Raw genomic sequence first — 24,737 nt, 5'->3', positions numbered from 1 at the left:
GCACACTTTGGAGCCTTAGGCCACGCTTTTAAAAGTGTGGCCCATGACCAAATCAAGGAAGCTTGACAATCAGCACTAAAAGCTCGGTTAACTAAGTGAACCTAGCTTTATCGTGAAAAAATTTGGCTTGGAAGTAAGAATTTTCGCTAAGTTAAACTTGGGCGCTCACAGCATGACCATGCCTCCTTCAAAGGACCATAACTTGAGCTACGGACATCCAATTGATGTGCTTCTAAGTGCGTTGGAAAGCTGACATTCAGAACTTTCTAACGATATATAGTAGTTTATATTTGGCATGAAATTGAGTCATAAGTGAAAGGTATCTTTAAGGACCAAAAATAAGCAAAAATAAACCAAAGTGGCTTCACTAAGGCTCGAAGGGGGAGACATAAGGAAAGCAAAAATTGGAAGGCCAAGGCCCATGAAAGCTCAGTTCACTTTCCCAACGGAGCTTTGTCGTGCTCTCTCACTCAAGAAAATGCAAGGAAAAGGCTCACAAAAGTGCTTCCACCAAGGTTCGAACTCAAGGCGTCACATTCAAAGGTGGAGCGCTACTTCCCCCTCCCCCCCACACTCTTCACATTTTGGCATGCCAAGGAGCTTATCATGCGCACAACTTGGCACACCAAGTGCAAGATGGAGAGCTCAGTTCACTTAATTAACTGAGTCGTTCCCTGGGAGTAGCACCCATGGTCCAAAATTCAATTAAAAATCAAATTGGATTCAATTCTTTACCAATTGAACCAAGGCCAACTGGACCCATCTCTCTTCAAATTCAAAGCAAGCAAAGCCCAGATCATCACTCAAAGGCACAAGAACAAGTTAGAATAGGAATTTCATTTAAATTGTAATTTATTTTTAATTTCAATTTCATTTTGATTTTCACTTTGTAAAGCCTATATAAGGCATCATTTTCATCTTTGTAAAGAAGGCTAGCTCTACTAGAGAGCAGTGGTAGTAAGAGCTCTCTTAATTTTCTTCTTTGAATTTGATTTTTGGGAATTGGGAAGGATAATTGATCTCTCTTCTTCCTTGTTCTTATTTCTGCACTCTCTACTCTTTATTTTGAATCTTGGATTAAGAATTGAAGAAATTCTATTTCAATCTTGATCTAAGATCTCTCTTGTTACTTTCTGCATAATTTCAAGGATTTGTGATTTGGATCTAAATTGTCTTTACTGCTTTCTTCTCTATTTTCTTCTGCAATTATTCTCTATTGGATCAAGGAAGGAATTGAGATCTAGACTTGTTTTCTAGTCTCACTGATTTCCTGAGATCTTGAATTTCTCCTTTAGATTTCACAATTGAGCTAAACTTAAATTCTGTTTTAATTCTCCTGCACTTCTGCATTTCCGTTTTGGTATTGAATCAATCTGTTTCCGAATTTCATAACCTGAGAGCTCTTTAGTTTACTGCACTTCTTATTTTTTTATTTCTGTTTTGATTTTCAGCACCCAATTCCTTTTACTTTTCATGCAATTTAATTCTTCTGCAATTGTTCTAAGATTTACTTACTGCTTCCTTTAAATTCCCTACACCCAATCCCCTTTACATTAGATGCAATTTACATTTCTTGTCATTTAAGATTATGCCAATTTACTTTTCTTGCACTTTAAGTTTCAGCTATTTTATTTTCTTGTTCTTTAAGTTACTTGCAATTTTACTTTCTGCCCTTTAAATTCTTTGTCATTTACTTTTTGTTGGCTACATTTTATCCAATTTCACTTCAATGTTAGCTTGACTAAACTAATCACCCACTAAAGTTGCTTGATCCATCAATCCTTGTGGGATCGACCTCACTCTAAGTGAGTTTTACTACTTGATGCGACCCGGTACACTTGCCGGTGAGTTTTGTGTTGGATCGTTTTTCACACATCAACGAGGTCTTAATAAAATGGATTGCTAAAAAAACAACTTAAAGACTGGCCGACATTAAGAAGTCGGACCAGTCACAATAACCCAAGTTATAAGTAAATCCCTGGAAAGAGGTCTGGCCAGTCCTATAAAAGAGGATTACTGTAACTTAGAAGGGCCCGACATGACGAAGTCGGTCCAAAACATAAAAGTTATAGAAGTAATCCCTGAAAGAGACCTGAACAAGGTCCAAGAAAGAGGATTACAAAAATAACTTAGAAGGACCCGACATGACGAAGTTGGCCCAAAATATAAAAGTTATAGAAGTAATCCCTGAAAGAGACCTGAACAAGGTCCAAGAAAGAGGATTACAAAAATAACTTAGAAGGGCCCGACATGACGAAGTCGGCCCAAAGCATAAAAGTTATAGAAGTAATCCTTGAAAGAGACCTAAACAAGGTCCAAGAAAGAGGATTACAAAAATAACTTAGAAGGGCCCGACATGATGAAGAAGGCCCAAAACATAAAAGTTATAGAAGTAAATCCCTAAAAGAGACCTGAACAAGGTCCAAAAAAGAGGATTACAAAAATAACTTAGAAAGACCTGACACAACGAAGTCGGCCTCCATAAAATGCTAAAGTTATAAAAAGTAATACCTAGCAAGAGACCTCATAGAAGGTCCAAATAAAGCAGGATTACTAGAAATAACTTTCGAAGCCTCAAAGGAATCAAAGCCACAAGCAGGAAATACAAAGGCAATCCAAAGAGGTCGAGCAACAAGGCTCCAACACTACCGAAAACCTAAAAAAAAGGCTACCAAGATAGATAAGGACCGACACGATATTAAAAGCATGAAGTTGTAATAAAAACAAGCTCAAAGAGGCTACCCAAATCAGCCTCAAGAACTTGGAAGCTATTTTTTGTTTTTCAAAATAAAGTTGCTAAACAAGCAACTGAAAAAGTGTCAACAGTCAGCAACATTATAAAAAGAAAGTTTTAAAAGCCCACAGGCCGGGCTATCTACACAAAACATTTACATAATCAGGGAAGATCCGAAGGCTTCTCGGCAGCACAAGGTGAAGGAGGGCGAGTGATAAACCCATATTTTATGATATGTATTGTGCTCAATTTAGGTGATTTATTCAATCCTTCACTCACTTATTCATGTAAATTGCATGGTTTTACTTTCCCTTCCTTATTATGTGATATATGTGAAAAACATGTTTCCTATGTTTTTCAAAAATAATTATTTTAATTATCTTTTACTACCATTCGATGCCGTGATCTATGTGTTGAGTATTTTCAGATCTCCTAAGGCAGGAATGATTTAAAGGATGAAAAGAAAACATATAAAAATGGAAGGAAAGCACAAAATGGAGTTTTTGAAGAAACTGGCAGCGACGCGAACGCATGGACGATGCAGCCGCATGCCCAGCGCGAAAAGGGCGCGACGTGAACGCGTGACTGATGCGGACGCGCGCCATGAGCAGAACACAGATGAAGCGTACGCGTGACCAAAGCGAACGCGTGACAAGGAAAACTCCAGATGACGCGACCGCGTGACCCACGCGGACGCGTGACAGACGCCACGCACCAGAAATTACAGAAAATACTCCCAGTGATTTCTGAGTTCCTTTTTGGCCCAGATCCAAGTCCAGAAGGCACAGATTAGAGGTTATAAAGTGGAGGAATGCATCCATAGAGGGAGAGATCTCCAATTATTCACTTTTCATAGTTTAGATGTAGTTTTTAGAGGGAGAGGTTCTTTCCTCTCTCTTAGGTTTTAGGATTAGGATTTCTTATTATTTCAAGTTAGTATTCCAACTCTTTATCAGGTTCAATGTTCCCTTTTTAATTACTTTGACAATTTAATTTATGAACTCTTCCATGTTCCATATGATTCTCTTAATTAATGTTATTTGAGGTATTTTAGTTTATGATTGCTTTCTTTTATTTATGTTACTGTTGCTTCCAATCTGAAGATATTTTTATTCGAGTAAGTTTACTTTTCCCCTTTTGGCTTTGGTTAAGTAATTGGTAACTCATGAGTTGTCAAACTCAACGTGATTGATAATTGTTATTTTTGCTAATTGAATTAAACTCCAATAACTCTAGTTCTTTCTTAGGAATTGACTAGGACCTGAGGATCAAACTAATTGGTCCACTTGACCTTCCTTTGCTTCAATAAAGGCTAACTAAGTGGGATTAAAACTCAATTCTCATCACCATTGATAAGGATAACTAGGATAGGACTTCTAATTTCTCATACCTTGCCAAGAGGTTATTTTACAGTTATTTATTTATTTTACTTGTCATTTAAATTACTTGTTCCTTAATTTCAAAACCCCAATTTACAAAACTCAACCAATAATAAGAACATACCTCCCTGCAGTTCCTTGAGAAGACGACCCGAGGTTTAAATACTTCGGTTATCAATTTATTTAGGGGTTTGTTACTTGTGACAACCAAAACGTTTGTAAGAAAAGATTTTTGTTGGTTTAGAAGCTATACTTGCAACGGAAATTTATTCTGAATTCTAGACCACGCAAAAGTTCCTCTCTTCAGCGAGTCTGAAGGGGCACTGCATCCACCGTCCCGTCATCCCGATATAATATCTGACAATCATGCTCTGGTTCGGGATGACTAACCCCAGCGGGAGGAGCTGAAGATGTCGGCACAACAGTGGCTTTGGCGACCGGCACAGGAAGGGGTTCGACATCATCGTCATTAGGATCGTTAGGGACAATCTTGACATCCTTTACAACATTATCCAGAGTGAAGAGAGTAAGGTTGGCCTCAGGTGCAAGAACTTGAACCTGCTCCTTCAGGTTCTCATAAGCAGCATTTACGCTACCTACAAGATGACCCTGGAGCTCGGCATAATCAACCCGGACAGACTCCAACTCCTCTCTAAGACGCATCACCTCCCTGTAGGCCGTAACATAGCTATCCTTGTGCCTCAAAGCCATGTCTTCATCCAACTTTACAGAAGCTGCCAAGGCAATAGAACTAGCCTTATCACCCTCCAACTCTTTCTCCAGCTTGGTCACCTTCACCTCGAGCTCCTCCTTCAAACCTTTCATCCAATCAAACTCTAATTTGGCCTCCTCCATTAAGGCCTTCGTAGCATGAAGAGGAAGATATTGGGCAGTCCGATATAAGGCCGCCACCATATATGCCATCTTGACACTACTCCGAGTTATAAAGTCTAAATGGTGAAGGAGTAACACATCATCCATAGGAAGGGCACCATAAGGACCGATCTGCTGGTCAACAAACCCAACAGCATCGAAGTCAGGGGCATCCAGATTGAAGGGTTCAAAAGTTTGAGGTCTTTTGGAAGGTGGAATGACCGGAGGAGAAGATGCAGCAGCAGCAGAAGATTGCAGAGGATCCACTACACGGACTCGAGGAGTGGGGATCATTCTCCTCGGGCCGGGAGAGCTCGGCACGGACGGTTTCGACGTCATCTGTGAAGATCCTTCCCCACCCGTTTTGGTCGAGATGTTCTGAGCGGCAGCAGCCTTTCTTGCCTTCTTGAAAGCTTTCATCGAGTCATTATTCTTGGCCATCTCTGTAAAATAGAAACCAGCAGTTTTACAGACTAGGAAAAAAGAGGAAAGCAAAGTAAAAACAAGAAGCAATATATATCAAGTAATACCCAGTGCAGTTCGAACAAGGGAGGGGTCCCCCAAGGATTTTTTAGTATCTAGATGTGGAGGTTCCCCCCAAAGGTCCTCCAAAACAGTTACAAAAGCCTGCTCAATCTCCTCGAGCATTTTTCACGTATATCGGGATACTACTACATTTTGTTGCCAACACAGAGGGAAGGATGGCTCATCATTCGCTTCCAGAAAAAAAGGGGCGAGCTCCCTCAACAGCTCGAATCTTGAAGAAATAATTTTTGAAGTCCCTAAAGGACTCGTCATACATGGTAAAAACCTTATGTCCTTGTGCAGATCTAAAAGAAACCCACAAGGCTTTCTTTTTTGAAGAAATCCCGGGCTTAGTTAAAACAAACAAATAAAGGAAAAGAGTTTGAGAATGGGTAACATCCAATTCTTGGCAAAGAAGCTGAAAAATCTTAATAAAATCCCAGGAGTTCGGATGAAGCTGTGACGGAGCTACATTACACGACCATAGCAAATCGGTCTCAAAAGAAGTAAAGGGAAAAGTGATGTCCAACTGGCTGAAAAAATAGTCGTAAGCATAAAAGAAAGGGCGCTCCCCTTGGGTCAGGACAGGGAAGCAAACCCTCTCCTCGGAGTCAGGTACCACCAATTCATAATTCCTCTCCTGATCTCTACTCTTGTAGAGACGGTGATATTTTCTAAGCTCTACGCAAAATTCAGAATTTGCTAAAGAAACACACAACAACACCAGGGAGTCCAACCAATCAGACATTCCCTCGGAAACCTTAGAAGATGCCTCGACAATATTTTTACGAGAAAACATGGCCAACTAGTCCTACAAACAAGAAAAGAAGATCGGATTACTAAAAAACATCTCGGACAAAAGACAAAACAACTCGGCTAGTATGATTCAGACAGCACAAACAATAAAAGGAAAACCCCAGGACCCATACAGAAGGTCCAGGGGCATCCTTTGGAGGCAGTCAGGGAACAAGGATTCAGGAAAACCTACAAAACTAACGTCCCAACAAAACTCGCGTCAAAGACAGAAAGAAACTCTTTCTCAAAAAAGCAGCATCCCCAGAAAGCTACAAATCAAACAAAACCGAAGTAGCTACTGATTAGCGGATAATTTATACGCTTTTTGACATTGTTTTTAGTATGTTTTTAGTAGAATCTAGTTACTTTTAGGGATGTTTTTAATAGATTTTGTGTTAAATTCACATTTCTGGACTTTACTATGAGTTTGTGTGTTTTTCTGTGATTTCAGGTATTTTCTGGCTGAAATTGAGGGACTTGAGCAGAAATCAGATTCAGAGGTTGAAAAAGGACTGCTGATGCTGTTGGATTCTGACCTCCCTTCACTCAAAGTGGATTTTCTGGAGCTACAGAACTCGAAATGGCGCGCTTCCAATTGCGTTGGAAAGTAGACATCCAGGGCTTTCCAGAAATATATAATAGTCCATACTTTGGCCAAGAATTGACGACGTAAACTGGCGTTCAACGCCAGCCTTCTGCCCAAATCTGGCGTCCAGCGCCAGAAAAGGATCCAAAACCAGAGTTGAACGCCCAAACTGGCACAGAAACTGGCGTTCAACTCCACAAATGGCCTCTGCACGTGTAACACTCAAGTCCAAGCCCAAGCACGCACCAAGTGGGCCCCGGAAGTGGATTTGTACATCAATTACTTACTCATGTAAACCCTAGTAGCTAGTTTATTATAAATAGGACCTCTTACTATTGTATTTGATATCTTTGGACGTCTGGTTCTTAGATCAGAGGGGCTGGCCACACGGCCATGCCTGGACCTTTCACTTATGTATTTTTAACGGTAGAGTTTCTACACTCCATAGATTAAGGTGTGGAGCTCTGCTGTTCCTCAAAGATTAATGCAATTACTACTGTTTTCTATTCAATTCTTCTTATTTCTCTTCTAAGATATCCATTCGCACCCAAGAACGTGATGAAGGTGATGATTATGTGTGACGCTCATCATCCTTCTCCCTTATGAACGCGTGCCTGACAAACACTTCCGTTCTACATGAATTAAGCTAGAATGAGTATCTCTTAGATCTCCTAACCAGAATCTTCGTGGCGTACGCTAGAATGATGGCGGCATTCAAGAGAATCCGGAAGGTCTAAACCTTGTCTGTGGTATTCTGAGTAGGATTCAATAATTGAATGACTGTGACGAGCTTCAAACTTGCGAGTGCTGGGCGTTAGTGACAGACGCAAAAGGAGGGTGAATCCTATTCCAGCATGATCGAGAACCGACAGATGAATAGCCGTGCCGTGACAGGGTGCGTGAGCATATGATTCACTGAGAGGAGGGGATGTAGCCACTGACAACGGTGATGCCCTTGCATACAGCCAGCCATGGAAAGGAGTAAGACTGATTGGATGAAGATAGCAGGAAAGCAGAAGTTCAGAGGAACGAAAAGCATCTCCATTCTCTTATCTAAAATTTCTACCCATGATTTACATAAGTATCTCTATCCCTATTTTATTAATTAATATTCGAAAACCACATAACTGTTTTATATCTGCCTGACTGAGATTTACAAGGTGACCATAGCTTGCTTCATACCAACAATCTCCGTGGGATTCGACCCTTACTCACGTAAGGTATTACTTGGACGACCCAGTGCACTTGCTGGTTAGTTGTACGGAGTTGTTTCCACACATAGTAAAGAGCCATAATAATGATTCCATACAATAACAAAGAGTACTACATTAATGGGATCACAATTTCGTGCACCAGCTACCTTCCAAATTTGCAGTCTCAGCTTATCAGCAAGAAAAATAGCAAAACATATCAAGAAGAAGTCATCAAAGATGTCACCTTTTTTCAGAGAAATAAATTCCCCCAGAAAAAGCAAAACAACACGAAGAAATATTCGTTATCTTTCACAGAATTCATCAGCAAAAACTATCAGCATGACAAAAAGGAACAATCTTTTGAGAAAACAAGCAGTATGAACCCTAGAATGCAAAGGGACCATTTCAAAAGCAAGAGAAATCCCCCAAATAGTAAACAAGCAGGCGCACAGTGATACGATAAAGATTCATATTTTCCAAGTCGAGACGTCAAGAGAAAAATCGAAACTCTATCAAAAGCCGAATGCAAAACGACGAAAGAAGTACAAGGAAAGAAAAACCAACCTGAACAAAGGAGGAAGCTTCGAAGGATATTGAAGATGGAGAGACAGAATCACCCATAAATCGCCAAATGACGCCGCAACGCAAAAAATGCAAAATTCAGGCGAAAACAGAAAGCGAGAGAGTAAAGGGGGAAGTTACAAAAACGAAGAAGAGAAACTATTTTTGTGTGTAAAATTCAAAATAAATGAGCCAAGGGAAACGGAGCACTAAAAAACAATTAATAAAGGTATTAAACCTCGCACGTTCCCAAGAACAGAGCGCTAATACAAAAGCGCGCGCTTTTAGAAGAAAACGTTCCACATTTAAAAAGGAAGACTCTACAAAGAAAGAAGTCAACAAATGCTCAAGTTCGGCTTCATCAGAGACAGATCGAAGTCCTAAACATAAGACTCGATCTCAAAAAGAAAGACTGAGCTCGAGCAGGGGCACTGTTCATACCCTGGGTCGAGCTATCCGACCCGGGATGTTTAGCGACAAGACGACCAGCCTCTTCAGGTCCGACTATCCGACCCCTTCTCAAAGAGCTCGGCCAAACTGCCAGGAAAGCCCAGTAAAGGGCCCAAATAGAGGAACACGACCCAAGTCCAAAGGCAGTCCAAGCCTATAGAAATAAAGGCGGTTCCCTTGAAGATAAGCTGACCTCACCCAAAGATAAGATAAAGATAAGATAAGATAACTAACTTATCTTATCTAAGAAGGTCAGCCCAGGCTATTATAAATGCACTGGAGCACCCAGGTATAACTCATACTCTGATTCTACTAAAAACCTGCTTAATACCCTTGCTAACTTAAGCATCGGAGTCCCTTGCATGTACCCCCCACCCTCTGGTGACGAAGGATCAGCAGTGCAGCCAGTCCAACAAGTCGGACACGACAGCTCCGGCCGCCACTCACCAGCCGGACACGTCAGTACCGACCAGTACGGAAGATCTCGTCCGAGATCGACCTCCAGTTTCAGGTAACCCTCGGAACAACTAGACATAGTGGTTTTCAAAGTGTGCGACACATACATAATTTTCAATCACTCTAGTTTTGAATATGTGACATATAATTTGAATTAGAATAACTTTTAAAAATTGTCTTTTCTCATAAGATTCAATTGGACAGGACTAGTATGGATACGTGATATATAATCTGACTTAAGGACTACTTTTGGTTCTTATTTTATGAGAAACTAAATCGGATTTTTCTTTAACCTTTTCAATTAATTGATTGACCAAGATATTGGCGGTTAGTTAATTGAGGAGAAAAGAAACCGAGGAGCCAAGACATTGGAAATCAGCTAATTAAGATTCGTCGTAAAAAGATCTTTGCATGCATTAGAATAGGGAAAGAAGGTTTGATTTTTCTAGGGCGTAAACATCTCCAAAGCCCTTGGCGTTCTCTCTATTATTATTCTCTTTCAATCAACATCACTGCCATAGAAGCACTCAACTTCCAAGACTCCAAGAAGATAAGTTTTCAACCATAATCAATCCAGGTTTCATTGATCTAATTAGTTATTTAACTCAATATAATCCTTTAATTCTTGTGGGAATGATATCCACTCACCATGATATTACTTGAACGATCCGGTGCACTTGTCGGTATCCATGACTTTCACTTTTCGCTCATAATTTAAACTCCCATACAGGGTCTTCCTCAGGATCCTCCTCTTCAGATGAACTGATAATAGGTCTGTCAGCTCTTGCCGGAGCAAATACCTCTCTTTCAGGGGATTAAACTGTGCTGCCAACAGTTCAATAGGAAGGGAATCTAGTTGAGTCTCTGGTGGTACATTTGGCTGAGGAAAAACATGAGGTCCCTTAGGATGAAACTCCTCTGGATAGTAGTATAGAAGAAAAGCGTGATGAGTGCCTCCAAGATGCAAGACAAAATGGAAAATTGTATGGCATGTCTGGGTTGATGTTTGGACTATACATCAGAGAAAAGAAAGGACGGTCATGGAATATATACATTTAGGTACGAGGCTCTCCCCAAATGATGGTGCTTTCTAACATTTGATCTTCGTAAGTGAATACAATCGACATGTCAATGAATAGGACTCCAGTGCCAGCGATCATTACCGTGTGATCTATTCATAGGAAATGGAAAGGGGGTGAGAACCTACGGTTTCAAGTAGGGTACTAGTGAAAGGGACGAATCATATCTCGGTCTTAGGCACAACTCTAGCATGTTCGGTAATAGTGTGTCTTATTTGTATATCCATAAGTTCAAAGTCTAGTCTTCACTCATTTATCACAGTCCCAATCTCTCGTCAATTTTATCTTAATACATCTTAGTATCCAATAGCAATAGCAGAAAACAGACATAGGTTTAACACAGAAAAATAGAGATTAGGCAGAGAATGCACACATCACATAGAAAACAAAGAGTAAACATAGAATACAATCACAGTGAAGGATGCATAGTGCACAAACATCGAAAATACTGCAACCAATATGATGCATGTTTGTCTTATGCAGGCCATAAACTCATGTGTCGATTGACTACCCACAACTCGACGTTACTTGGGACAAAGTCTGGATATGGTTTCTCAACTGCCTACTCTTAGCATATGTATCTCATGGGCGAACTCATGCACATTTCGATACTTGGTAATCGTTGTTAAAAAGGCGTCATATCATGCTCATAGTTAAAAAACAGTTTCTAACATATAATGGGCATTCTCACATCATTTAGCATTGGTAAGGTGGGATAGGTATTCCACTCTGCCAAGCGGTCATAAATTCATAAGCATCTTTGGGCCTTATCTTAGTCTTATTAGGACGTCTCATCTTAACTTTACTATCTAAGGAACCTTTTTGTCCTTAGTTATTTCTTACAATTATCATAATGCCCTTTTATCTTCTAAGAAATCTGTTTACCTTTAATCTTTATTTTTAATAAGCATTACACCTTTTATTATCTTCTCTTATTCTTTTAACATAATTTTTCTTACTTTATTACTTTTATACCCTTTCTTTCTAAGATGTGCATTTTTATTTTTAAACTTTTATAATATGACTTTTGTGTCCTAAGTCTTTTATAATTACTTTACCATTGGTCTTTTATTGTAATTAATACTTTTTTTAAAATCTTTATCTTTAAAATCTTTTATATCCCCTTTTTCTCTAATTAACCTCTTTGCATTTAACATTTCATAATATGTCCATTTTATCCTTCTCTCTTTAATTTTATCATTTTTTTTTCACACATTTTAATAATGATAATTTTGTTCTTACTATTTTTTATTTTACTATTTTATTCTTGTATTTTATTCTTCCATTTTAACCTTCTCTTTTTATCTAAAATAACTATTTTACCGTAGGTTACATATTTATCCAATTTAACTTTATCTTTTTACCTAATGACCTTCTTATCCCTTATTTTTTCCAAGTTACTAGTTTATTCTAAATCTTTACCTAAATAACCATTATACTCCTATATTTCTTTGTTCATTTATCCAGATATTATTTTTTATCAAAATAATTATTTTATCCTTTATATTCCCAACTTACTATTTTATCCTAAATATTTTTACTAATAACAATTTTATCCTTTTTAACCTAATTTATCTCCCTAATATTTGATACTTATCTTATTATCTTGGTATATTTACACTTTCACTCTTAAACTTTACTAAAACTATTATTTATGCCAAAAAATTTATTTTAATTATATTTTTTGTCTGAATCTTTCGTACAATTATATTTTGTTTTCTAAGGCTTCTATGCTCATGTGTTTAAGCCTAATATTTTGTTATTTATATTTAGGCCACTTTTTTTTCACTAAATTGCATATTAGCCAAGTTTGGTGTATCATATTTTTTTCATAAACTTCAAACTTATGTTTATGATTCTTTTAGGCTCTTTAAACACTTTTCTTCCAATTTTTTAATTTTTGCTTAATTAACTTCAGTAGTGATTACTTGGTGAATTCTTATCTTGATTTTCAACTTATGTAAAATTATTACTTAACTATAAGAGCATACATATATTCTATTTTTTATCATTGTCTTATCCTAGTGTGCTGTACAGGTCGTCCCTAACCGAAAAAGAATAGACCTTTTCGGTTTATTGCAGCTTGGGCAACTCATCCGGGGTACAGAGATATTGTGAACCAGTCATAGCAGGCTGGCTACAGAGAGATGCATGGCAAGCTTTTAGAAGTGCAGAAGAACTCTTTGGAGTTTAATTCTAAAGTGTCGGCAATATTTTTGTTAGGAAATGCGAATTGGAGAGACAGATTAATTTCCTTCAGAAGCGACTAGAAGTAATGGAAGATTTGTCTATGCGGAAAAAAGAACAACAGCTGATTGAGGAATTTAATAACACGCTTGTGCAGGAGGAACTTTTATGGTTTCAGAAATCCAGAGAGCAGTGGGTAAAATTTGGGGATAGAAATACTAAGTTCTTTCATGTCCAGACTCTTGTGCGGAGAAAGCATAATAAGATTTATGGTCTCTTTCTTCAAGATGGGGTGTGAAAAATGGATCCGGAGGTCCTTAGAAGGGAAGCTGAATCCTTTTATAAATGCCTATTCTGCCAGTCGGAGGATGTAGATTTAGGTTGTCTTGGTGATGTGCCAATACCTTCCCTGAATGATGAAGCTTGTTGTAGCCTCACAGCACTAGTTACTCTGGAAGAAGTTAAGTCGGCTATTTTCAGTATGCATTCTTTTAAGGCGTCGGACCCTGATGGATTTCAGACTTTCTTCTTTAAAGAATACTGGGAGATTGTTAATTTTGATGTTTGGACTATGGTTCATCATGCATTCTATGGTTTGGATATGGATCCAAGGATGACGGAAACTCTTGTGGTTTTTATTCCAAAGGTAGAAAACTCGGTTTCCATGAAGAATTTCCAACCTATTAGTCTTTGTAATGTGGTTTACAAAGTTATAACGAAGGTCCTGATCAATAGACTTCGTCCCCATCTCAAAGAGATTGTTGGATCCCTTCAAGGAGGGTTTATCCCGGGGAGAGAAACCTCAAACAACATCATTGTAGCACAAGAGGTTCTCCATTTTATGAAGAAGACAAAGGCAAAGAAAGGCACCCTGGCCTTTATGATTGATCTGGAAAAAGCGTACGATAGAGTAGATTGGGGGTTTCTGAAACAAACCCTTGTGAGTTTTGGCTTTCCTCCTCCGACAGTCAATCTGATTATGTGTTGTGTCACTGCTTCCTCACTGTCTATCCTCTGGAATAGGGATAGATTAAATAGCTTCACTTCGAGCAGGGGTCTTAGGCAAGGAGATCCTATATCACCGTATCTGTTTGTGTTGTGTATGGAGAGATTGTCATGTTCTATTAATCAACAAGTTGATAGGGCTTGTGGAAGCCGGTTGCGATTTCTAGAGGGGGTCCAATAATTTCTCATTTGATGTTTGCCGATGATTTGCTTCTTTTCTGTAAAGCCAAAAAATAGCAAGTTCAAACTGTGATGGTAGCTTTGGAAATTTTCTACAGAGCCTCTGGGATGAAGGTTAATGTGGAGAAATCTAAAGCGTTATGCTCTAGAAATGTTTCGGCGACCAGAAAAGAGATTTTCACTGGAGTGTCCTCTATCAGATTCGTCCAGAACTTGGGCAAGTATTTAGGGGTGAACCTTAATCACTCTCGGGTGACATGCGCAACTTTCAACGATGTTCTGGACAAGATTCGAGGAAGGCTAGCCAGCTGGAAAGGGAGATTGCTTAATAAGGTGGGTAGACTCTGTTTGGTCAATTCGATAGTGACTGCGATTCCTACTTACCGCATGCAAGTATCTCTCTTCCCTAAAGGGGTAACTAATAAGATAGAATTCATGATGTGAAACTTTCTATGGAAGGGTCAAGTTGATGGTAGAGGTCTGAATCTAGTTAATTGGAAGGTGTTGGTCACCCCTAAGTTTGGGGGTCTGGGAATTAGAGATCTTTTTTGTGCTAATATTGCTCTTCTTGGAAAGCTAGTTTAGAAACTTTTTCACCATCCTGACAAGCTATAGGTTCAACTTTTGATGGAAAAATACCATTCTTGTAAGGATGATTATTTCAATTAGTCTCGAGGAAGGGGATCTTATGTTTGGAAGAGTATATGTCGAGCTTGGAATATTCTGAAGGAAGGTTTTATTTGGTGCATTGGGGATTTGGAATAGAACTTATGGTTTTCTAAATGGAGAACAGATGGGCGACTGTGTCATGAGATGGATTATGTTCACATTTCTGATACGAATCTCAGGATCTTGGACCTTTGGTCATCTGGACAGTGGAACTTTGAGAATATCTATTCTCCTCTGAATCAGTCTCTGCAGAGCAACATTAACTCTTACAACCCAGATGTTCAAGCTGGTTCAGAGGTCGGTTAGTGTTGGACTGGTAAAGCTTCAAAGATTTATGATACTCATAGTGGTTATTTGTGACTCAATAAAAAGATGTTTAGTTGGGAGGATAGGGGTAATTGGCTTTGGCTTTGGCGTCAACATGTTCCAGAAAAGCACAAATTTTTGGCCTGACTATGTGATGAGAGAACTTTTGCGTGGTCTAGAAATTTGCGGATAAATCCTCGTTGCAAGTATAGTTTCTAAACCTTCAAAAGTCCTTTCATACAAACGTTTTGGTTGTCACAAGTAACAACCCCTTTAAAATTGATAACCGAGTATTTAAACCTCGGGTCGTCTTCTCAAGGAATTGCAGGGAGGTATGTTCTTATTATTGGTTATGCAAAGGTATGTTTTAGGGTTTTGGATTAAGATAAAAAGTTAGTTGAATGACAAGTAAAATAAAATAATAATAACTGTAAAATAAACTCTTGGCAAGGTATAAGAACTGGAAGTCCTATCCTGGTTATCCTTATCAATTGTGATGAGAATGGATTTTTCTCCCACTTTGTTAACCTCTAACTATGAAGGTAAGTTAAGTGGACGAATTAATTCGAATCCTCAAGTCCTAGTCTTTCCTTGGGAAAAGTTAGAGTTATTGGATCTCGAAGTAATTCTTGAAGAATTCCAATTTTCAATCAACAATGAGTTTGATAACTCAAGAGTTACCAATGACTCAACCAAAGCCAAAAGGGAAAAATCCAAATTATTTATATAAATAAAAGAAAGCAATCATAAGTCTGAAATACCTCAAAATATATTAAATAGAAAATCAATCTAAACATAGAGATTCATAAACAAAAATGAGAAAAGAAATAAAAGAACATTGAACCTGGGATTGAGAGTCACTCCTAAAACTAAGAGAAGTCCTAAATCCTAATCCTAAGAGAGGGGAGAGAACCTCTCTTTCTAAAAACTATATCTACTCCTAAAATTGTGAATGTGAAAGCTTGATTATGAATGGATGCATTCCCCCACTTTATAGCCTCTAATCTATGTTTTCTGGGCCGCAAACTGGGTCGGAAACAGCCCAGAAATCGCTGGAGGAGAAATCTGCCACGCTGGTTTTTCGTCACTGCGATGCATCCACGTGGATCACGCGTTCGCGTCACCTAGCTTCAGGGCAACTATGGCATATTATATTTCAAATCGAAGCCCCGGACGTTAGCTTTCCAACGCAACTGGAATAGCATCGTTTGGACCTCTGTAGCTAAAGTTACAGCCGTTTGAGTGCGAGAGGGTTAGGCTGCCAGCTTTGCAGTTCCTTCAACTTCTTGTATTCCTTCCACTTTTGCATGCTTCCTTTCCATCCTCTGAGCCATTCCTGCCCTGTAATCTCTGAAAGTACTTAACACACATATCAAGGTATCTAATGGTAATAATAGAGGATTAATATTAGCAAAGATAAGTCCAAAGAAACATGTTTTCAATTAAAGCACATAATTAGGAAGGCAAATGTAAAACCATGCAAATAGTATGAATAAGTGGGTAAAGAGTAGATAAAAACCACTCAATTGAGCACAAGATAAACCTTAAAATAGTGGTTTATCAACCTCCCCACACTTAAACATTAGCATGTCCTCATGCTAAGCTCGAGAGAACTATAAAAGTGAAGAGGAATGGTAAAATGTATGGAATGCAACCTATGTATATGAATGCAAAATATTTCTACCTACTTGGTTAAAAGTAAATAAGTTCTCCAAGACAAATATAAATCAAATTTCACTAATTCAAATTATACAATAAAAAGCAAGTAAACTTGTAAGAAGACAGCTCATGAAAGCAGGGAACATAGAATCAAGCATTGAACCCTCACTGGTAGTGTATATCACTCTAATCTCTCAAGTGTATAGGGTTATTCACTCTACTCTTCTCTAGTCATACTTTCTAAACCTTGTTCTTCATCTAACCAATCAACATTATTTAATGTACCAATGCAAACATCATGAGGTCTTTTCAAGGTTGTAATGGGGCTAAGGTAAAGGTAAGGATATATGTATGGCCAAGTGAGCTATAATATGAATCTTTAATTAACCTAAACTTTCACCTAACATACATATACTCTATATAATTCTAATTCATGCCTAGCTACCCAAGATTCCCACTTTTACATCACATACTCATGTATCAACTTTTCTTTTTAATTTATCACATGTGCATTGATTTTTTTCATTAACTCAACATTGGGGTAATTTTGTCCCCTTATTTATATATATATATATATATATATATATATATATATATATATATATATATATATTTGAATCATAAAAGCAAACATAACTTATCAATGCACATGGATTCTCCATTATTTTTCTATTTTGGTTTTTCATGAGTAGGTTCCCAAATTCTCAATATTCAAATAAATTAGAAACATAATACATTCCCTTATTAACCCAAGTTCTCACAATTTTCCCACACTTAGTTGTTACACAATCTCTATCTTAAGCTAACCAAAGATTCAATTGGGATATTTAATTATTTTTCTGCTTTAAGGCTAGTGATGTGGTAAAATACAGAACAAATAGGGATTAAAAGGCTCAAAGTGGCTGACAAGGGTGATTTAAAGGGTATGCTTATTTGGGATAAGTGAGCTAAAATCAAACAATGGCCTCAATCATGTGTAAGCATATAAATATACTAAATAATGGACATATAGAATGAAACAAAGCAAAGATTGCAATTATAGAGAAGAAAACACACAAGAATAAAATATTTATGGTTAAATAATGTAACCATATAAATAAGCTCAAAATCTCACAGGTTGCGTGTTTTTTGGCTTAAAAACCATGTTCCACATACAACTTCAAACAAGTTTTAACATAAAAAATTTTTCAATTTAAATTAGTGAAAATTTTCAAAGATAGGGTCTTAAAAGAATTTTATTACTTTAACCAAGTAGTAACTAAATGCATAAAATTAAACAAATATGCAAATGCAATAACTAATTTAAGAAAATTTAAACATTGGTGTTGAAACAGAAAGGTACTAACCCATGGAGATCGGTATCGACCTCCCCACACTTAAAGATTGCACCGTCCTCGGTGCATGCTAAGATGTGCAAGTGGACGGGTGGCTTCAACTGATGCTTTTCTCTATAGATTGTGCAGATTGACTTGCCTGTCTCCCCATGTAAACGTCTTCAGGTTCTCTTCCGGGTGGCCATCCTGAAAGAAAAAGGGAAGAAGAGTAACCCAGAAATAAAGATAGGAAAATAAATACAGTATGGTTGGGTTAATGCCAAATAATAAGGGTCTCAATTACATGGTAGCTACAACATGCAAGTGAGAAAATAATAGAAGCCATGGCATGCCAGTGGTACAAAATGTACAACAATGGGGAAGAGAGTGGGGAATGAGAGATAATATAAATTCATGTCAATGCAAAAGTAATACAGATACAAAAGATTGGCATTGATTTAAATAATATTACTCAATCAGAATTAAACAAGTCATTAAGCACCAAGAAAATACCAGAAAAGATGTAACAGTTGAATAAGAACATTTGAACACCAATGGTAAAATAATAAATTTAGAAAAATAAAAATATGCAATGAATAAAAGTATGCAAATAAATAAAATAAAATAAAAGATAAGAAGAATGAGAAGGGAAAGAAATAAAGTAAGAAAGAAAGAAGAAAGAAGAAAAGATAGAAGAAATTATGATTAGAGAAGAAAAGATAAGAAAATTGGCATTAATCTGGATAGGTTGTGTGACGCTGGCGACGCGGTCGCGTGGGTGACGCGGTCGCGTGGTGCGCAATAAGGTCAGGCGACGCGGACGCATAGGGCACGCGATCGCGTGACTTGATTTGTGCTAGTGGCCCGAGTGCAGCCTCACGGTCGCACAACTCTTTGTTCGAAACTTGGTATTGCCAAAATCCAGGGTGACGCGGTCGCATGGTCGACGCGATCGCGTGAGTGGCCATCATGGGGGTATGACGCGGACGCGTGAGCCATGCGTCCGCGTGGTAGGGTTTGTGCGTTCAGCACCAGTCCAGCACCACTCTCGCACAACTTTCGGTCGTGCACCTTTTCTTACGTTGATTTCCAGGTCACGCGGCCGCGTGGGTGACGCGGTCGCGTGGGAGCCATTTTTCCCACATGACGCGGATGCGTCAGCGACGCTGTCGCGTCGCGTGCGTGCGTTTCTTTTTTTTTTTCTTTTTTTTAAGCATGAAAAATGCAGAATACATTGTTAATATGAATGTGATGCAAAACTCCAGGTTCAATATAATAAAATAAAATAAAACAAATAAAACTAACTAAAAATGAAAAAGGAACGATCATACCATGGTGGGTTGTTTCCGACCTAGCACTTTTAGTTAAAGTCCTTAAGTTGGACATTTGATGAGCTTCCTGTTATGGTGGCTTGTGTTTAAACTCATCCAGGAATCTCCACCAATGTTTGTAATTTCAATAGCCTCCGGGATCCCAAACTAGGCACGTAAAGCCTTTGAGCAGCTTCAAACAGATTCTTAGGCTCTCGGGGTGTTGGATGTCAGAACAGATTCCAGGATCCCAAATCTTGCTTTTACACCCGTCTTCAAGTTGATTATCATGATTCCATCCGGGTGGTTCAGCTTTAGAATTTTCACTGAAGCGTCCAAACAACTTCCTAGACCCATTCAATTGAGCTTTACACCAACCCTTGCGTTTAAACTTAAAGCTTCCAACCATAATGAACCTTGCAGGACAATTCTTACCACTGACCATCTTCCTCTTACTCTTAATGCCACAAAGAGCTCTAAGTTGACCATCCGTCTCCAGTAGCCCATATTCAAGTGGAATCAGAAAGCTAAGGGATATGAATTTTACCCACTTGAATGTCGTGAAGGAAGATGGCAACTTAGGGGGAGGTATTTTTAATGAAATTGCAAGTTCCACTCCCTTGTGCTCTTCTCTGATAATTACCACCTCTTTGCAAGCTTTTTCAATTTCAACCTCTTCCTCTTGGTAGCTTTCTTCCAATTCAATCTCCTCTTCATTGCTTTCCAAGGGCATAGGAGGTTGTGCTTCTTCTTCTTGAATCTCCACCTCTTGATCAGCCTCTTCACAGTCTTCAACTGTGATATGCCTTGGACGTTGTACACCCTCCTCAGCATCAATTTCAAACATCTTGGAAGGGGGTTCTATGATTGGACTTTCCCATGGAGGTTCTGCATCTCCTAAGTCTTCAACCACTTCTTCTTCTTCAATAATTCCGGCTTCCTCTACTTGTTCCAGTACAAAGTCATGCTCCGTACTGTTCACTGGAGTTTCTAGTATCTCCTTCATGCTACGTTGTTCATTAGATTGTCCACATGAAGCCATAGGAGTTTGATGAGCGGATAATTTATACGCTTTTTGACATTGTTTTTAGTATGTTTTTAGTAGGATCTAGTTACTTTTAGGGATGTTTTTAATAGATTTTATGTTAAATTCACATTTCTGGACTTTACTATGAGTTTGTGTGTTTTTCTGTGATTTCAGGTATTTTCTGGCTGAAATTGAGGGACTTGAGCTGAAATCAGATTCAGAGGTTGAAGAAGGACTGCTGATGCTGTTGGATTCTGACCTCCTTGCACTCAAAGTGGATTTTCTGGAGCTACAGAACTCGAAATGGCGCGCTTCCAATTGCGTTGGAAAGTAGACATCCAGGGCTTTCCAGCAATATATAATAATCCATACTTTGGCCAAGAATTGACGACGTAAACTGGCGTTCAAACGCCAGCCTTCTGCCCAAATCTGGCGTCCAGCGCCAGAAAAGGATCCAAAACCAGAGTTGAACGCCCAAACTGGCACAGAAACTGGCGTTCAACTCCACAAATGGCCTCTACACGTGCAACACTTAAGCTCAGCCCAAACACACACCAAATGGGCCCCGGAAGTGGATTTATGCATCAATTACTTATTCATGTAAACCCTAGTGACTAGTTTATTATAAATAGGACCTTTTACTAGTGTATTAGACATCTTTGGACGCCTGGTTCTTAGATCAGAGAGGCTGGCCACACGGCCATGCCTAGACCTTTCACTTATGTATTTTCAACGGTAGAGTTTCTACACTCCATAGATTAAGGTGTGGAGCTCTGCTGTTCCTCAAAGATTAATGCAAAGTACTACTGTTTTCTATTCAACTCATCTTATTTCGCTTCTAAGATATTCATTCGCACTTCAACCTGAATGTGATGAACGTGACAATCATCATCATTCCCTATGAACGCGTGCCTGACAACCACCTCCGTTCTACATTAGATTGAATGAGTATCTCTTAGATCTCTTAATCAGAATCTTCGTGGCGTAAGCTAGAATGATGGCGGCATTCAAGAGAATCCGGAAGGTCTAAACCTTGTCTGTGGTATTCTGAGTAGGATTCAATGATTGAATGACTGTGACGAGCTTCAAACTCGCGAGTGCTGGGCGTTAGTGACAGACGCAAAAGGAGGGTGAATCCTATTCCAGCATGATCGAGAACCGACAGATGAATAGCCGTGCCGTGACAGGGTGCGTGAGCATGTGATTCACTGAGAGGAGGGGATGTAGCCACTGACAACGGTGATGCCCTTGCATAAAGCCAGCCATGGAAAGGAGTAAGACTGATTGGATGAAGATAGCAGGAAAGCAGAGGTTCAGAGGAACGAAAAGCATCTCCATTCGCTTATCTGAAATTCCTACCAATGATTTACATAAGTGCCCCTATCCCTATTTTATTATATTAAATTCGAAAACCATATCACTGTTTTATATCTGCCTGACTGAGATTTACAAGGTGACCATAGCTTGCTTCATACCAACAATCTCCGTGGGATTCGACCCTTACTCACGTAAGGTATTACTTGGACGACCCAGTGCACTTGCTGGTTAGTTGTACGGAGTTGTGTCCACACATAGAGTCACAATTTGGATTCAATACAATTATATATTGTTAATCTCACACAAGTACAAGGAACATGGAGATCACAATTTCGTGCACCAAGTTTTTGGCGCCGTTGCCGGGGATTGTTCGTGTTGGGACAACTGACGGTTCATCTTGTTGCTCAGATTAGGTAATTTTCTTTTTGTTTTGTTTTCAAAAATTTTTCAAAAATTTCTCCTTTGTTTTCGAAAAAAACAATAATAATAATAAAAAAAAATGTTTTCAAAAATATATTTTTCTTCAAAATTTTTAAGAATGAATTCTAGTGTTTCATATAACATGTTTTAACTTGGCTGGCTATTAAGCCATGTCTAATTCCCAAGATTTTGATTGAGGACTATGAATTCATTGCTTCCTTTTTCCCAAATATTTTCGAAAATAAAAATCCAAAAAAAATTAGAAAATCATAAAAAATCAAAAATATTTTGTGTTTGAGTTTGAGTCTTGAGTCACATTATAAGTTTGGTGTCACATGCATATGCATCTAGCATTTTTCGAAAATTTCATGCATTCATAGTGTTCTTCATGATCTTCAAGTTGTTCTTGGTAAGTCTTCTTGTTTGATCTTGATGATTTTTTGTTTTGTGTCTTTTCATGTTTATCATATGCATTTTTCGTTTCTTAGAGTCTAAACATGAAAGATTTCTAAGTTTGGTGTCTTGCATGTTTTCTTTGCATTAAAAATTTTTCAAAAATATGTTCTTGATGTTCATCATGTTCTTCAAAGTGTTCTTGGTGTTCATCTTGACATTCATAGCATTCTTGCATGCATTCATTGTTTTGATCTAAAAATTTCATGCATTGCATAATTTTCATGTTTTTCATAAAAATTTCAAAAATCAAAAAAATATCTTTCCCCTTTTCTCTCATCAAATTCGAAAATTTGAGTTGACTTTTTCAAAAATTTTTAAAATCAAGTTGTTTCCTATGAGTCAAATCAAATTTTCAATTTGAAAATCTTATCTTTTTCAAAATCTTTTTCAAAAATCAAATCTTTTTCAAAATTCATAGTTATTTTCGAAAATTCCAAAAATAATTTTCAAAAATCTTTTTCTTATTTTATATTATAATTTTCGAAAATAACATAAACAATTAATGTTTTGATTCAAAAATTTGAAGTTTGTTACTTGCTTGTTAAGAAAGATTCAAACTTTAAGTTCTAGAATCATATCTTGTGATTTCTTGTGAATCAAGTCATTAATTGTGATTTTAAAAATCAAATCTTTTTCAAAACTAATTTCTATCATATTTTTTCAAAAATATCTTCTTATCTTATCTTTTTCAAAAATATCTTTTAAAAAAATATCTTTCCTAACCTCCTAACTACTTATCTTTTCAAAATTGGTTTTCAAAATTTGTTTCAACTAACTAACTAACTTTTTGTTTGTTTCTTAACTTTTTCAAAACCACCTAACTAACTCTCTCTCTCTCTAATTTTCGAAAATATCTTATCTTTTTCAAAAATATCTTTTCAAAATATCTTTTCTAACTTCCTAACTTCTTATCTTTTCAAAATTTGTTTCAACTAACTAACTAACTTTTTGTTTGTTTCTTAACTTTTTCAAAACCACCTAACTAATTCTCCCTTTCTAATTTTCGAAAATATCTCCCTCTTTTTCAAAAATTTCTTTTTTATTAACTAATTATTTTTATTTTTGATTTCAAAAAAAAAAAAATATTTTTTCGAAAAAAATACTAAATATTTTTCAAAAACTATTTTCAAAAATCACTAACTCCTTTTCAAAATAATTTTCGAAAATTATTCCTTCTCTCTCTTCCTATTCTATTTATTCATTCATATCCTAACATCTCATCTTACATCTCTTCCATTCGTACAGTTGCTTCTTCCTTTACATCACATTCTTTGTCTCCCCCTCTTTTCTTCCACTCACAAAGGGATCCCTATACTGTGGTATAAAGGATCTCTATTATTATTATTATTTTTCTGTCCATTCTTCCTTGTATGAGCAGGAGCAAGGATAAGAACATTCTTGTGGAAGCAGATCCAGAACCCGAAAGGACTCTGAAGAGAAAATTAAGAGAAGCTAAAATACAACAATCCAGAGATAATCTTTCAGAAATTTTCGAACAGGCAGAGGAGATGGCAGGCAAAAATAATAATAATGAAAGGAGGATGCTTGGTGACTTTACTGCACCTAATTCCAATTTACATGGAAGAAGCATCTCCATTCCTGCCATTGGAGCAAACAACTTTGAGCTGAAACCTCAATTAGTTTCTCTGATGCAGCAGAACTGCAAGTTTCATGGACTTCCATCTGAAGATCCTTTTCAGTTCTTAACTGAATTCTTGCAGATATGTGATACTGTTAAGACTAATGGAATAGATCCTGAAGTCTACAGGCTCATGCTTTTCCCTTTTGCTGTAAGAGACAGAGCTAGATTATGGTTGGATTCTCAACCCAAAGACAGCCTGAACTCTTGGGATAAGCTGGTCACGGCTTTCTTAGCCAAGTACTTTCCTCCTCAAAAGCTGAGCAAGCTTAGAGCTGATGTTCAAACCTTCAGACAGAAAGAAGGTGAATCCCTCTATGAAGCTTGGGAAAGATACAAACAGTTGACCAAAAAGTGTCCTTCTGACATGCTTTCAGAATGGACCATCCTGGATATATTCTATGATGGTTTATCTGAGCTATCAAAGATGTCACTGGACACTTCTGCAGGTGGATCCATTCACCTAAAGAAAACACCTGCAGAAGCTCAAGAACTCATTGACATGGTTGCTAATAACCAGTTCATGTACACTTCTGAAAGGAATCCTGTGAGTAATGGGACGCCTATGAAGAAGGGAGTTCTTGAGGTTGATACTCTGAATGCCATATTGGCTCAGAA

The 24,737-nt window shown here is 37.8% G+C and overlaps 1 non-coding gene across 1 annotated transcript; it reads right to left on the bottom strand.

The window, feature by feature from the left end:
• Positions 1–24,384: 24,384 nt before the first annotated feature.
• Positions 24,385–24,492, bottom strand: LOC148570220 (small nucleolar RNA R71). The gene has a single exon (XR_015908098.1). It is a non-coding gene; the product is annotated as a small nucleolar RNA R71 (small nucleolar RNA).
• Between the last annotated feature and the right edge of the window lie 245 nt (positions 24,493–24,737).

This window comes from Arachis ipaensis, chromosome B3, assembly GCF_059453495.1.
Source record: "Arachis ipaensis isolate K30076 ecotype BB chromosome B3, ASM5945349v1, whole genome shotgun sequence".
NCBI classification, from domain to species: Eukaryota; Viridiplantae; Streptophyta; class Magnoliopsida; order Fabales; family Fabaceae; genus Arachis; species Arachis ipaensis.
Note: the sequence above shows the minus strand (reverse complement) of the source record. Positions and strands in the feature narration are given on the sequence as shown.